This window comes from Agelaius phoeniceus, chromosome 25 (assembly GCF_051311805.1).
Source record: "Agelaius phoeniceus isolate bAgePho1 chromosome 25, bAgePho1.hap1, whole genome shotgun sequence".
In the NCBI taxonomy this organism is placed as follows: Eukaryota; Metazoa; Chordata; class Aves; order Passeriformes; family Icteridae; genus Agelaius; species Agelaius phoeniceus.
The window spans coordinates 3,464,801-3,480,088 of NC_135289.1; the positions used below are offsets into that span (position 1 = coordinate 3,464,801).

The following is a 15,288-nucleotide window of genomic DNA, read 5'->3' on the forward strand; positions in this document are numbered from 1 at the left end:
AGGAAATTCCACCTTGCTGTTAATTCCAAGCTGACCCAAGAGGTTTTTTTAAATTTTCCCCACCCCTCCTGCTAAAAATCCACGCAGTTTTCATCTCAGAACTGAACTCCTGTTATGCTTCCTTGAGGAAATTCCACCTTGCTGTTAATTTCAAGCTGACCCAAGGGGTTTTTTAAAAATTTTTCCTCACCCCTCCTGCTAAAAATCCACGCAGCTTCATCCCAGAATTGAACTGGTGTTAGTTACTTCATGGGGCTGCTTCCCTTGAGGAAGTTCCACCTTGCTGCTAATTCCAAGCTGAGCCAAGGGGTTTTTTTAAATTTTTCCCCATCCCTCCTGCTAAAAATCCACACAGCTTTCACCCCAAAACTGAACTCCTGTTATGCTTCCTTGAGGAAGTTCCACCTTGCTGCTAATTCCAAGCTGACCCAAAGCTTTTTTTTACATTTTTCCCCCATCCCTCCTGCAAAAATCCACGCAGCTTTCACCCCAAAATTGAACTCCTGTTATGCTTCCTTGAGGAAGTTCCACCTTGCTGCTAATTCCAACCTGATCCAAGGTTCTTTTTCCATGTTTTTCCCCACCCCTCCTGCTAAAAATCCACACAGTTTTATCCCAAAATTGAACTGGTGTTAGCTATTTCATGGGGCTGCTTCCCTTGATGAAGTTCCACCTTGCTGCTAATTCCAAGCTGACCCAAGGGTTTTTTTTAAATTTTTCCTCATCCCTCCTGCTAAAAATCCACGCAGTTTTCATCTCAGAACTGAACTGCTGTTATGCTTCCTTGAGGAAGTTCCACCTTGCTGCTAATTCCAAGCTGACCCAAGGCTTTTTTAAAAATTTTTCTCCACCCCTCCTGCTAAAAATCCACACAGTTTTATCCCAAAATTGAACTGGTGTTAGTTATTTCATGAGGCTGCTTCCCTTGAGGAAATTCCACCTTGCTGTTAATTCCAAGCTGAGCCAAGGGGTTTTTTTAAATTTTTCCCCATCCCTCCTGCTAAAAATCCACACAGCTTCACCCCAAAATTGAACTCCTGTTATGCTTCCTTGAGGAAATTCCACCTTGCTGTTAATTCCAAGCTGACCCAAGGGGTTTTTTTAAATTTTTCCCCATCCCTCCTGCAAAAATCCACACAGTTTTATCCCAAAATTGAACTGGTGTTTGTTACTTCATGAGGCTGCTTCCCTTGAGGAAATTCCACCTTGCTGTTAATCCCAAGCTGACCCAAGCCAAGCGTTGCTGCCCAGGTCACAGCTGGTCTGGAATCCAGCTGGAGATGCACAGAATATTCTGTAAAATATTCTGTAAAACAATATTATTATTACAATTATTACTTACTATATATATTATATAAAATACATAATATTTTATATAATTTATATATAATAAAGTAATAATAATATAACTATTATATAATTATATTATCACAATATTATTATAATAATTTATGATAATATTAGTGTTTATAATAATATAATATTTAATATAATGGCTAGTTATTATGTTAATTATTATAATATTAATGATTATTATATTAATTTTATTTTAAAAATATAAATATTATTATTACAATATTTTGTAAAACAGCAAAGAATAGCCAAAATAATGGAAAATACTAGATATTAAAAAACAAACAGGAAAAAAAAACCCCAAAGCACCTTTCCCAGAGATGAGCTAAACTGTTCTAAGGAGCGTTTACCAAAGTGAAGAGTTCAGGCTGCTCCAAGCCTGCATTTTCCAGCTGGAAGGATCCTGAGCCAGGGGCAGAGTTACAGACTGTACTGGAGAGCAATTTTGATCAAGTTCCTCCTGATGTTTCTGGCATTTGCAGCTCCAGGCGTGTCACGATTCTGTCTGTCACCCAGAGGACACATGGCACGTCCCCAGCTTGGAAAAGCCTTGGCTAAAAACCATTAAAAAGGGTGGAGAGGCCTCAGTGATCCCCTGGCTGTCACAGAACGGGAGCAGGGAGAATTCTGGAATTGTTCATGGGTGGGGTTTAGTGCATAAAACTGAATATTCCTCTGTATTAAATATTCACTGCATTCATCTCCGGGGAATGATGGAGATCCCACAGTGGAACCTCCTGGAAATCTCAAAGAAATGGGGGATGTGGAGTTTTTCTGGAGGTTCTATCCAAAAGGAAGGCCAGAAAACAATCCTGGCCAAAGCCATGGGATCTCAGGTGGATTTTGGCCCTTCAGTGGCCAGGACAGAGCTGATACCTGGGAAAGTCCAATGGGCATCAGGACACAAAGCTGGGTCTCATTGACCTTTACTACCAAAGCAGAAAAATACATTAAAAACCTCTTGTTTCTCCAGGATCAACCAGAACATTAAAAAACCATCACACAAAATGTAAAATTAAAAGCAGCACAGGTGAGCTGAGCATTACTAAACGTGAGGAAAAGGTTTTTCCTTCTCCAGCTGCTGCAGCTCCTGAGCACCACCAGGGATGGGAAATGGCTCAAGAACCCCCTGCCTCAGCTTGTAAACAGCATTTCAACTTTTTAAATCCTCTCACAGCACAAAAACCCCTCCTAAACCCAGCTCCTTTTCCTCCAGGATGGGGAATAATTATCAATGATTACCAACATCAGTTCCTGAGCACCACCAGGGATGAGAAATGGCTCAAGAAGCCCCTGCCCCACATGACTGAGGGTGAAATGCCCTCACAGTGTGTAAACAGTATTTCAACTCTTTAAATTTCCTCCAAAGGCCCCACTCTCCTCCTCTCACAGCTCTCCAGCAGCACAAAAACCCCTCCTAAACCCAGCTCCGTTTCCTCCAGGATGAGCACACCAATAATTACCAACATCCCACTGCAAACCATCCTTTTGTGAAGGTTTTTTCCCTCCTAAAAAAATCCGTGGAGAAAGAAAAAGAGAAAAGGGATCACACAAAATGTAAAATTAAAAGCAGCACAGGTGAGCTGAGCATTAATAAACGTGAGGAAAAGATTTTTCCATCTCCAGCTGTTGCTCTTGCTGAGCACTGACAGGGATGAGAAGTGGCTCAAGAACCCCCTGCCCCAGCTTGTAAACAGCATTTCAACGTTTTAAATCCTCTCACAGCACAAAAACCCCTCCTAAACCCAGCTCCTTTTCCTCCAGGATGAACACCCCAATAATTACAAACACCCCACTGCAAACCATCCTTTTGTGAAGGTTTTTTCCCTCCTAAAAAAACCCGTGGAGAAATAAAAAGTGAAAAGGGATCACACAAAATGTAAAATTAAAAGCACATCAGGTGAGCTGAGCATTACTAAATGTGAGGAAAAGGTTTTTCCTTCTCCAGCTGCTGCAGCTCCTGAGCACCACCAGGGATGAGAACCCCCTGCCCCAGCTTGTAAACAGCATTTCAACTTTTTAAATCCTCCCACAGCACAAAAACCCCTCCTAAACCCAACTGCTTTTCCTCCAGGATGAGCACACCAATAATTACCAACATCCCACTGCAAACCATCCTTTTGTGAAGGTTCTTTCCTTCCATGGAGGAAGGAAAAGTGAAAAGGGATCACACAAAATGTAAAATTAAAACCACATCAGGTGAGCTGAGCATTACTAAACGTGAGGAAAAGGTTTTTCCTTCTCCAGCTGCTGCAGTTCCTGAGCACTGACAGGGATGAGAAGTGGCTCAAGAAGCCCCTGCCCCAGCTTGTAAACAGCATTTCAACTTTTTTAATCCTCTCACAGCACAAAAACCCCTCCTAAACCCAACTGCTTTTCCTCCAGGATGGGGAATAATTATCAATAATTACCAACATCAGTTCCTGAGCACCACCAGGGATGAGAACCCCCTGCCCCAGGTTGTAAACAGCATTTCAACGTTTTAAATCCTCTCACAGCACAAAAACCCCTCCTAAACCCAGCTCCTTTTCCTCCAGGATGAGCACACCAATAATTACAAACACCCCACTCCAAACCATCCTTTTGTGAAGGTTTTTCCTTCCTTTTGTGAAGGTTTTTCCTTCCTTTTGTGAAGGTTTTTCCTTCCTTTTGTGAAGGTTTTTCCCTCCTAAAAAAACCCGTGGAGAAAGGAAAAGTGAAAAGGGAATGAAGCTGAGATCCTTTCCCTTCCTGCACCATGTGAGCAGGAGGAAAAAATAGTTGCTAGAGGCAGAGGGCAGCTCTGCTCTGTAATGAGGGAGCTAAAATAGAGCACTATTATTGTCTTGAGATCTTCTCCGACGCCTACGGGTGACCCTGGAGTTCAGCAGGAGCTGCCAGGCTTTGGCACAGAGCTCCCAAAAAACCCTGAGCCTCCTCCCCTGCTGCTGCTCAGCTCTGCTGGAGGCCTGGCTCTGCACGAGTTTATCCAGAAAATCCAGGATTTGGGATTTGTAATCCCCTCTGTGGGATGGCAGGGCCTGGAGGTTTGGATTTTCCTGGAAACGCGGCACCAAAAAAATCCAAATATTCGCCCTCTGGGAAAGGAGTAAAGGCAGGATTAAGGGGTTTAGGCCTGGCCTAACCCCCTCCTTCAAGGTCTTTGAGCAGATTTCCTGTGCTTTGACTCAACAGCAAATAATCTCCAATAATCTTTCACCTCCATTTGTCGCAGCAGCCTCTGCTCAAGCATCTGCAGCATCTGATGATTTCTGCAGATGGGCTGAATAAAAAACAAAAAAAAAAATCCTTGTCAGGCCCCCAGACAGGAAGAAAAGCCCAGAGGAAAGGGAAGGATGTGCCAGGCACAGAGCAGAAGCATCCCCAGCACGGTGTCACAGGCAGGGGACAGCCCCAAAAAGGGCCCTGGAGACACAGAAAGGGCTCCCAGCCCCAAAGTAAAAATTGGAATTAAGGCAGCAACAGGTTTGGGGAAGCTCGTGGTGTAGGTGAGAAAATCGAGGTTTCAGTTCTAGGAAATTATTGGAAATTATAGGAAAATCCAGGGAAAAGTCCAGGGAAAATAAAAAAAAAAAAAGCAAGCAGATAATAAAAAAATAAAAGTCCAGGGAAAATAAAAAAAAAAAAAGGCAGAAAAAAAAAAACAGGGAAAAAAAGCAGAAAAACAAAAAAAAAAAACAGGGGAAAAAAAAGCAGGAAAAATAAAAAAGAGGGAAAAAAAAAACCAGGAAAAAAAGCAGGCAAAATAGCCAGGAAAAAAAAAAATCCAGGAAAAAAATCCAGGAAAAAAAATCCAGGAAAAAAAAATAATCAGGAAATTCAAGGGAAAAAAAAATCAGGAAATTCCAGGGAAAAATTCAAGAAATTCCAGGGAAAAAAAAAATCAGGAAATTCCAGGGAAAAATCCAGGAAATTCCAGGGAAAAATTCAAGAAATTCCAGGGAAAAATTCAAGAAATTCCAGGGAAAAAAAAAATCAGGAAATTCCAGGAAAAAATTCAAGAAATTGCAGGGAAAAAAATCAGGAAATTCCAGGGAAAAAATAGAGGAAATTCCAGAAAAAAATCAGGAAATTCCAGAAAAAAATCAGGAAATTCCAGAAAAAAATCAGGAAATTCCAGGGAAAATTGCAGGAGAGCAGAGCTTGCTGTGATTGCCACTTCCCAAGGGTATTCCCAGGGATTTTTCTGGCACCCTGGGAAGGGCAGGGTGTGTGAGCACAGGAATTCTGCAGCCACTGATTCTGTTGTGCAATTTTGCTGTGGACACGAGGCCCCGGTGCCTGTCCCAGGAAAACAAACAGAGGTGGGTGAAGGAGAATTTTGGAGGTCACAGGCCCAAATCCACGGTGAAAAGCTCAAAACCTGAGCAGGATTTTGCCCTCTCTTTGTTCAATTAAAGAAATGAAGAATTATTTGATTAAATAAATGAATAAATAAATGGTTGCCCTATTCCTGATGTGGTTGATGAAGTGTCCAATTCAAATGGGAATCAAAATAAAAGCAAGCAAGTTTTATCAGCAATATTCCATTGCTAAGAAACCTTTCCTAAAAGCTTTTCCAGGGCTGTGACTCACCTGAATTGGTACTTTGAGGGTTTTATCCATTTTAATTCATTTTAAAAAGAGCCTATTGTCAAAAAAACAACCCCAAAAATCCACAAATCTGCTGTGCAAACCTCCATTCCCTGATGTGGTGGGAAGCACAGCAGGGAATTGGGTCCTTTTCCAGAGCACACACAGGTGAAATGCCAGGTAAAAACCTCTTAAATGTGTAAAAACCTCTTAAATGTGTAAAATAAAAGAATTAAACAAAGAATTCTAACTAAACATCCGGAATTCTACACTCCCTTAAAAAATCCCAACCCCTGGCAGCTTTCCAAGTAGCAATCCAACCAAACCATCTCTAATAAGTAACAAAAATCAAGGAAAAACAAGGAAAAAAACCACCCTAAACTCTATTAAATCCATGTTTTCCCTTTGCTTCTGGCATTCCCTGCACAGTTGCTCCCAATCCAGGCAGGAAAATCAGATTATTGTGAAGGAGAAGCCGTGGTTATCAAGGCAGGAAGTTCCCTGGAAGGAAATGCTGAAGGATGTCCTCATGATAAGAGCTGCTCCAGAGTTTTCATTGCCTAATCCCACTCCAAGCCTCTCTTTTATTTTTTTTTTAAACTCAAAACAAATGTTGCAATCAATTTTGTCTCCCTGGCTCAAAATTTGGGCTGCTTGAGGTGAAATTTAGGTGTTTTAGCAAAAATGTGAGGGGTTAGGAACCAACTGTTTCATGAGAAAGAAATATTTCCTTTTTTTTTTTGGTTTTTTTTTGTATTTTCCAGTTTTTCCTCAGTGTTTTCTGGCCTTTCTGAATTGGCCAAGATCAGGAACAAACCATGAAGGACAACAATGACATCAGGATTTCCATGGGACTCAGGGTGGCAGCAGATGAGCCCAAGCAGTTTTCTGGAGGTATTTGAATCCTGACACAGAGACAAAAGGGCCCCTTTTTATTTCTAATTATCACACCTGATAAATTGATGATAAATTAATGGAAGACAGGGGGGAAAAGGGGATTTTAAAGCCCATTTTGTGACATTCCTGCAGCTGCTACAATCCCTCTGCTCCTCCATCCCTGCCTGGGCATGACTGACATCCCACCACTGATGATAAAATTATGAATTTCCCTGATTTTCCACACTTGGATCAGCATTATTCCTTCCCTAACTCTTTTATTTTTTTAGGATCTAAAAAGGGAAGGTTGAGGACACGCAGAGGGGATGGGAAACTTCAAAACCAAAAAGGCTTTGATGGGTTTGTGACCCTGCTGGGATCGTTCCCCAGCGAGCCATAAAAAAACCCTCAGATTTCCTGGAAGCTCCTAAGGAGATTGCACTCACTTCCTCCTCATCTGGGCCCCGTGTTTACCACCAGCAGATTCAATTAAATTGCCTTGCACAGGCACAATCCCTCTGCTGGAAGGAAAAACATCCCCAGTTCAGAGCAACAACAACACCCAAAAAAAATCCCAATTTAAAATTCCTGCTGGATGGTGAAAAGTGATTGAAGCTGGAAAAGCTCCCCTGGAACAATGTTTATGGTACACTCAGCCCCGTTGTCATGGTGATGGAACAACTATTCCCTGCAAACAGGCACAGAGACCCTAAAAATAAACAGGCCAGCAGAAATCCCCGTGTCAGGCATGGGGAGAGAAATCCCAAATCCCAAAAAACCTTTCCTAAAAGCTTTTCCAGCTCCCGGGGCTGTGACTCACCTGAATTGTACTTTTAGGATTTTATCAATTTTAATTCATTTTTAGAAAGAGATTTTTTTTAGAAATTTTAGGAAGAAAATTTTTACTGTCAAAAAAAAAAAAAAAAACAAACCCCAAAAAATCCACAAACTTGCTGTCCAAAACACACACAGGTGAAATGCCAGGTAAAAGCCTCTTAAATGTGTAAAATAAAGGAATTAAATTCAAACTAGAGATGCAGAATTTTACACTTCCTTAGAGTGGAGCCTCCAAAGCAAATGCCTGCCTCGCTCAGGAGCTGCTCCTTAAAAATCAAAATAGAAAATAGAAATAAAATAGAAATATTTTATTTTGAATATATATATATATATATATAATATATTTGAATATATTATATTCAAAATAGAAATTCAGCACTTAAAAGTCAAGCACAGCTCTGGAGGTTGTCCAGCCCTGCTGGGGAATTTTTGGGGATGGAGAGGAAGGGAGGGAGCTGGAGGTGGAACACAGGTATGGGATGTGTGTGTGTGTGGATGAGAGAACACCAAATAAAAAGCAGGATTTGCAGGATTTGCATACTTTCTCCTCTGCCTCCCCTATTGATGTGGGCAGGAATCCACCCAGTTCAGACAGGGGAGTGAAAAAAAATTAAAATAATAGTGGTGAGGAATTAAAAAAAAAATCAAAAAAACAGCAGCCATTGGAGCCAAATAAGCAAAGCCTGGATCCAAACAACAGCTGGACTCAGCCTGCAAGGCCTGCACCCAAAAATCCCCTGCACCCAAAAATCTCCTGCACCCAAAAATCCCCTGTATCCCACCAAGGAACCCCTGGATCCAAACAACCAATTCCTGCACCCCACCAAGGAACCTCTGGATCCAAACAACGAATTTCTGGATCAAAAATCTCCTGCACCCAAAGGTTCCCTGCATCCCACCAAGGAACCCATGGATGCAAACAGGCAATTCCTGGACCCAAAAAATCTCCTGGATCTCACCAAGCAAGCCCTGGACCCAAACTCACTCCAGGATTCCACTGAGCCATCCCTGGATCCAAACAACTCCTAAAGCCAAACAAGCAATTCCTGCACCCAAAAATCTCCTGCATCCCATCACCCAAATTCTGACTCTAAACAACCCCTGGACCCAAAAAAATGATTCCTGGACCCAAAAATTTCCTGCATCCCACCAACTAAGCTCTGGATCCCAAAACCTCCTGGATTCCACCAACCAACCTCCAATTCCAAACAACCCCTTGGACCCAAAAAAACCGATTCCTGGACCCAAAAATCTCCAGGATCCCACTACCCAACCTCTAACTCAAAACAACCTCTAGACCCAAAAAGCCAATTCCTGGACCCAAAAATCTCCCGGATCTCAAAATCTCGAGGATTCTACCAACCAACCTTTGACTACAAACAACCCCTGGACCCGAAAAAAACCCAATTCCTGCAGCCAAAAAACTCCTGGATCCCCCGAACCAACCTCTGGATCCTAAAAATCTCCAGGATCTCATTACCCAACCTTTAACTCCCCTAGACCCCAAAAACCAATTCCTGCACCCAAAAATCTCCAGGATCCCACCAACCAAACTCTGACTCAAAACAACCCCTGGCCCCCAAAAATCCGATTCCTACACCCAAAACCCTCCCGGATGCCACCAAGCACCGCCAGGACGGAACGAAGCCGCTGCAGCCGGGATCCAAGCCCAGCCCCGGCTCCCCCCAGCCCAGCCCCGTCCCGGCCGCTCTCCGTGCCCGGTGCGGGTCCCGAGGGGCAGCGCCGGCGGCACCGCCCGCACCCCGCAGCCCGGCCCGCCGCTCCCCCCGAGCTCTCCGCCCCCGCTCACCGAGGAGGAGCCCCGCCGGTGCCCGGGTGCCGTCGGGTGCCGGTGCTGGGCGCGGCCCCCCCGCCGTCCCTCATGCCCGGCGCGGCCGCCGGGGCCGCATCCCGGGCGGGCGGGCGGAGCCGGGCGGGCAGCGCGGGGCGGCCGCCTTCCACACGGCCGGGGGCGCGCGCGCGGGACGGACCCTCCGCGGCCGCCGTAGCGCCGCTTCCGCCCACGGGCCCGCGGAGCTCGCGGGAGTCGGCCAATCGGAGCGCGGCAACGGGAGGGCGCGGGCCAATGGGAGGGCGCGCTGAGGGCGAGGGGCGGGGTTAGGGGCGGGGCCTGGGGCGCGGGCGGGACGCGCGGTCCCGGTGCCCGGACTGGGCCATGTGCGCGGGCCCGGCCCCGAACCGGCCTCGAACCGGGCCCGAATGGCCCCGAACCGGCCTCGAATCGGCTCCGAACCAGCCCCAAAGGGCCCCGAATGGCCCCGAACCGACCCCGAACCGGCCCCGAACCAGCCCCGAATGGCTCCGGAACCGGTCCCGAATGGCCCCGAACCGGACCCGAATGGTCCCGACATTTTGTGACCATTTGGGTTCATCTTGTGACCATTTGGGTTCACGTTGGGTTCATTTTGTGACCATTTGGGTCCATCTTGGGCTCATGTTTTGACTAGTTTGGGTTGTGCTGCCCAAGGTGGATCCATTGAGGCCTCTCATTAAATCCCTGTTTTATCCTTTAGCTCTGCCCAGTCTCTGTTCCAGCTCAGCCTTCCCAAGGCCTCAGGAGAGCTGTTGATGCTGGAGCTCATTTCAGCTGCTCCTGGAACGGTTTGGGGTCCACAAAGACCCCCCAGTGCCACCCCAGCACCTTCCACCACCCCAGGCTGCTCCAGGGATCCAGGGGCAGCCACGGATTCTCTGGGAATTCCATCCCAGCCAGGAATTCCTTCTCAAAATCCCATCCTCTGCCACTGGGAAGCCATTCCCTGCGTCCTGGCACTCCAGGCCCTCGTCCAAAGCTCCTCTCCAACTCTCCTTTATCAGAACTTTCTGCACAAGAAAAGCAGGAAGGAGATAAAAGCAAGGAAAGCCGGAGAATTTAGGATTTGATGAAGGACAGGGATTTCCCCCCAGAGCACATTGTCACAGGGAGAGAGGAAGTTTTCAGCCAGGCTGACCCATTAGTTATTCATTTACAGAAGTTAATTTTCTTTTAAAACGCAGCAGAGTTAAAAGTTTTTTGTGTTTTTCCCAGCTCCACTTTCAAAAAAAACCCAATCAAAATCCAACCCCCCCCCACAAAAAAAAAAACAACAAACAAAAAAAACCCAAACAAAAAAACCCCCAAAAATAACAAAAAAAAAAAAAAAAGACCAACCCAAAAGGGACCAGGCAGGGAGGAGAAAGAAAGGAGGAAAAGAAACAAAAATTCCTCCAGAATCAGCTTTCTCAGCTTTCAAAATAATTAAACCCCTCAGAAGTGAAAGCCTGGACATTTTCCCTTTTCTTTTTTTCCTGTGGAAAACATCAGGCAGTATTTCCACATTATCAGAGCTGCTTTTCCCTGGGGAATGCCCAAGCCAGGAACCCCCCCAGGCTTTTCCCCGTGCCCACCCCTCTTTATCCTGGAGTCCCTTTTCCCCCAGCAAACCCCAGAACAAAGAGGGAAATGAAGCAAAACCCTCCCAGGCTCTTCCTGTCGAGTCACAGGTGGGAGCTTTGCCAGCATCTCCAGCTCAATCCCATTTTTTTGGGACAGCTCCAGCACCTGGCTGTGCTCAGCTCGCTCCCAAATCCAGCTGGTTCCTCCAGGAGCTCCCGTGGGGATGGAAAAATCTCCTTTGGGAAAAATCTCCACCACTCCACATCCTCCCCTGGATTTGTCTCCACTCCCCACCAGCACCCCCTAAAATTTTGGCGCTCAGGAAAAAAATGCAGGACTGAACCCCCTAAAAAAAAAGCAGCACAGAGAGGGGCAGCACCCAAAAATCAACCCCAAGCTGCTCCTAAAGCTGCATCACGGGGGTGGCTGCAGTGACAATCAACCTTTTTTTAATTTTAGGGGGATAAGAAATTTCCTACTTCGTGCAACTCCCATTTTGTTCTGCTCCCACTGCCGGGTGTTTGCAATTCAACGTGGGCTTGTTCCTATCTTAGACAGCATCAGCCAGGGGAAAAAATATAGGACAGACAAAAGGGATGGAATAAAAATCAAGCAGGGAACGAGGCAGGAAAAAAAAAGACAAAAAGCTCACGTGCAAAGAGATTTTGGGAAAGCGGCTCCCGTGTAAACAGCTCCCATTTTAACGGGGAAGAGGCAGCAGAAAAGGGAAAATAAACATATTTAATTGGGGATTTCTGGTGAATGTTAATCAGGTGGCAGCACTTGGAAAATGGATTTTGCAATTTCCGAGGCAAGGACAGAGTCGTGACGGGATACAGAACCCCCAGTTCTAGGAAAACCCAGGACAGCCCAGGCAGGGGAAAGCAGAGAATTCCAAAACTCATCCCAACCCTCCCTGCACGGCTCTTGGCTGGAGAGGGGGCCAGGAGGGAATGGGAAGCACAGGGAGAAGCCAGAACATTCTGCAGCAGCTGATCCCAGCCCGCCAGGGCCCCGCTCCAGCACGTGGAGCTGTGTCTGGTCTTGGTTTGAACAGCCAGGTTCTGCTCAGGAAGGCAGGAGCCTCCCCTGAAATGGAAAACGTAAAACCCTTCTCTCCTATTTGTTATAAATTTGAAATTAAAAGGCTCTCAGGCAAAGATGTGGGAGCAGGAATAACAGTTCTTTACTAGGGAAGAAAATAAAAATAAAATAATCAATGCAGTAAAACAAAAGAACCCTGCCAGAGTCAGCCCAGGCCCTGTCCCCTGTGTGTCAGGGGGTGGCACAGCCCCATCCCATGGGGGCTCAGCCCTCCTGCAGTGCCAGCTGTGGCTCTGCTGGAGCAGGGATCCTGCACAAGGGGGGAGTTTTCCTCTGCAGCTCCAGGGCTGCTGCAGATGGGCCTGGGCTCCCTCTGGCCATGCAGGGCAGCAGAAGCTGCTCCTCTGGGAATGCACTGGGCAAAGGCTGCTGGGGTGTCCCAAAGCTCAGATTGGATCCAGGTAGGAATGCTTGGCTCCTCCCCTGGGCGGAGCTTCTCCCCATGGGATGATGGGATTGGATCAGCCCTGCAGGGACACTCACTGGCCATGGACAGAAGATCATTAATCATTAATGGCCCATTAACAGCAGATTTCCACCAGGAGCTGGCCCAGCTGGTGGCTGGAGCTCTCAATTGTCCCTCTCTGATTGACCCTCTCAATTGTCCCTGTCTGATTTTCAGGTCCCATTCCCACAAAGGCCTTTCCCTGCTCCTCTAGGAAAACTCAAATTTTCCAAAACTCCTATTTTCTCCCCGCCTCTCAAGCGAAATTCTGCTGCTGAACCACTGTGAGCAGCAGAAACTCATCCAAGAACTGCATTTCCCCCCAGTAAAAACGAAACCTGGAAGGGAGGTTTAATCATTAATGAAAATCCAGTTCTGACTTTATTAGGGAAAAAAAAAAAAGAAATAAAGATCCCTAATGCTGTCATCCACCTCAGGGCTGTATTTCTGTATTTCCAAAGGGGTTTTAAAGCAGGATTTGCAGTGGCCCTTGGCTCATGCTGCAGGATGAGCAGCCAGCACGAGCTCCACGTGGGCAGCCCAGGGATGTCACTGCTGTCACTCGTGCTGCAGGGAGGGAGGCAGGGAGGGCTCTGCTGCTCCTGCTTTCCCCACAGCCCCAGCTGCAAATTTAGCAACAGCGCCTGAGCTCCTCTTTGTGCTCTCCCACGTCCTGCCCCGCTCCAGCTCCGGCTGCCTGCCTGCAGTTCTTCAAAAGCTCTGCTTAGCAACCTGGCAGCCCTGGCTGCAGCGCCGGGCAGCCGCTCCTGCCACCGCAAATCCGGCCACCCCAAATCCAGCCACCCCAAATCCTGCCATCCCAAATCCTGCCATCACCCCTGCCATCCCAAATCCTGCCATCCCAAATTCTGCCATCACCCCCTGCCATCACCCCTGCCATCCCAACTCCTGCCATCCCCACTCCTGCCATCCCCTCCTGCCATCCCAACTCCTGCCATCCCTTTCTGCCATTCCTGCTCCTGCTGTTCCCTTCCTGCCATCCCAGTCCTGCCATCCCAAATTCTGCCATCCTGCTCCTACTCCTGCTATTCCTGCTCCTGCCATTCCCACTCCTTCCTATTCCCCTCCTGCTATTCCCAGTTCTCCCATTCCCACTCCTGCCATTCCATTCCCCCTCTTTCCCATTCCTACTCCTTCCCATTCCCACTCCTTCCCATTCCCCTCCTGCCATTCCTCTCCTCCTATTCCCACTCTTCCCATTCCTGATCCTGCCATCCCGCCCCTGCCATTCCAGTCCTGCCATTCTCCTCCTGCCATTCCAACTCCCTCCCATTCCTGGTCCTTCCATCCCCACTCCTTCCCATGCCCACTCCTGCCATTGCTCTCCTCCCATTCCCACTCTTCCCATTCCTACTCCTGCCATTCCATTCCCACTCCCTCCCATTCCCCTCCTGCCATTCCCACTCTTCCCATTCCCCCTTCCTGCCTGCCACGGGGATCCCTGCAAATACCACAGAGAAGGGCCTTGGATTGAGGATGAACCCCAAACCTTCTCACCCCCGAAGCTGGGAGCTCTGCCAGCCCCGCAGTGCCTGCGGCGGGGAGCGGAGCGAGGCAGGACGGGGCAGGTCCGGGAGGAGCTGGGAGAGCGTCTGGAGCCAGGCAGAGCAGCAAAGGGGGCAGATAAAAGCACGAGACGGGCGTGAGTCAGGCTGGCACGGGGCCTGGGCATGGAGCAAACTGAGCCAGGCTGGGCACGGAGCCCCACGGCAAGGGGGGCACAGAGAGAACTGAGCCAGGCTGGGCACACGGTGTGGGCACAGAGCCCCACAGCAAAGGGGGCATGAAGAGCTGAGCCAGGCTGGGCACAGCCCCATGGCAAAGGGGGCACAGAGAGAACTGAGCCAGGCTGGGCACCTGGGCTGAGCCAGGCTGGCACAGGGCCTGGGCACAGAACCCCACAGCAAAGGGGGCACAGAGAACTGAGCCAGACTGGCACACAGGTTGGGCACAGAGCCCCACGGCAAAGGGGGCACAGGGAGCTGAGCCAGGCTGGCACCCAGGCCAGGCACAGAGCCTCATGGCAAAGGGGGCACAGGGAGCTGAGCCAGGCTGGGCACCTGGGCTGAGCCAGGCTGGGCACAGAGCCCCACAACAAAGGGGGCACAGAGAGAACTGAGCCAGGCTGGCACCCAGGCCGGGCACAGAGCCTCATGGCAGAAGGAGCACGGAGCAACCTGAGGCAGGCAAAGCCTCTGGAACAGCAGGCAGCCCCAAACAGGCTCAGGCAGAAGTGGCTGCTGGTCCTGCAGCATCACCCCCAGCTGGGCTCTGCTCCTCCTGGCACCTGGCACAGCTGGCACAGCTGGCACAGCTGGGCACACCTCTCCAACCTCTGCTCTCCCAACCTGTGCAGCCTCTGCTGTCCCACCCTGCCCTCCACAGGGCATGGAGAAGAGCTGAGCTGATTTCCCCGCCGCGCTTTGGGCACAACCCAACTCCCCTCCCCAGAGCAGCTCAAGGGCAGCACGTGGAGCTGTGCCCTGCCAGGGCATCGGGGCATCAGCAGGAGGGCACGAGCCCAGCCCGGCCCAGAGCCTGCAGGCACGAGAAACCAGCCTGAGCCGGGCTGGCACAGCCACGTGGAAAGGGCACCGGGCCCTGCCGCAGCTCCTGACGCTGAGCTGTGTTTGTGCAAGCGCCTCCTTCCCTCCCAGATGTTTGCAGAAGCTCGGGGAGTTGG

At 48.5% G+C, this 15,288-nt stretch overlaps 1 protein-coding gene across 2 annotated transcripts in view; it reads right to left on the bottom strand.

Moving 5' to 3' along the window:
• The window catches only part of ELK4 (ETS transcription factor ELK4), a 28,456-nt gene extending 18,876 nt beyond the window's left edge, over positions 1-9,580 (bottom strand). For both annotated transcript variants that reach the window (XM_077190683.1, XM_077190682.1), the window contains exon 1: positions 9,449-9,580. The gene's annotated coding sequence lies outside the window, so the exon portion shown is untranslated. The remainder of the gene's footprint in view (positions 1-9,448) is intronic.
• Positions 9,581-15,288: the final 5,708 nt, after the last annotated feature.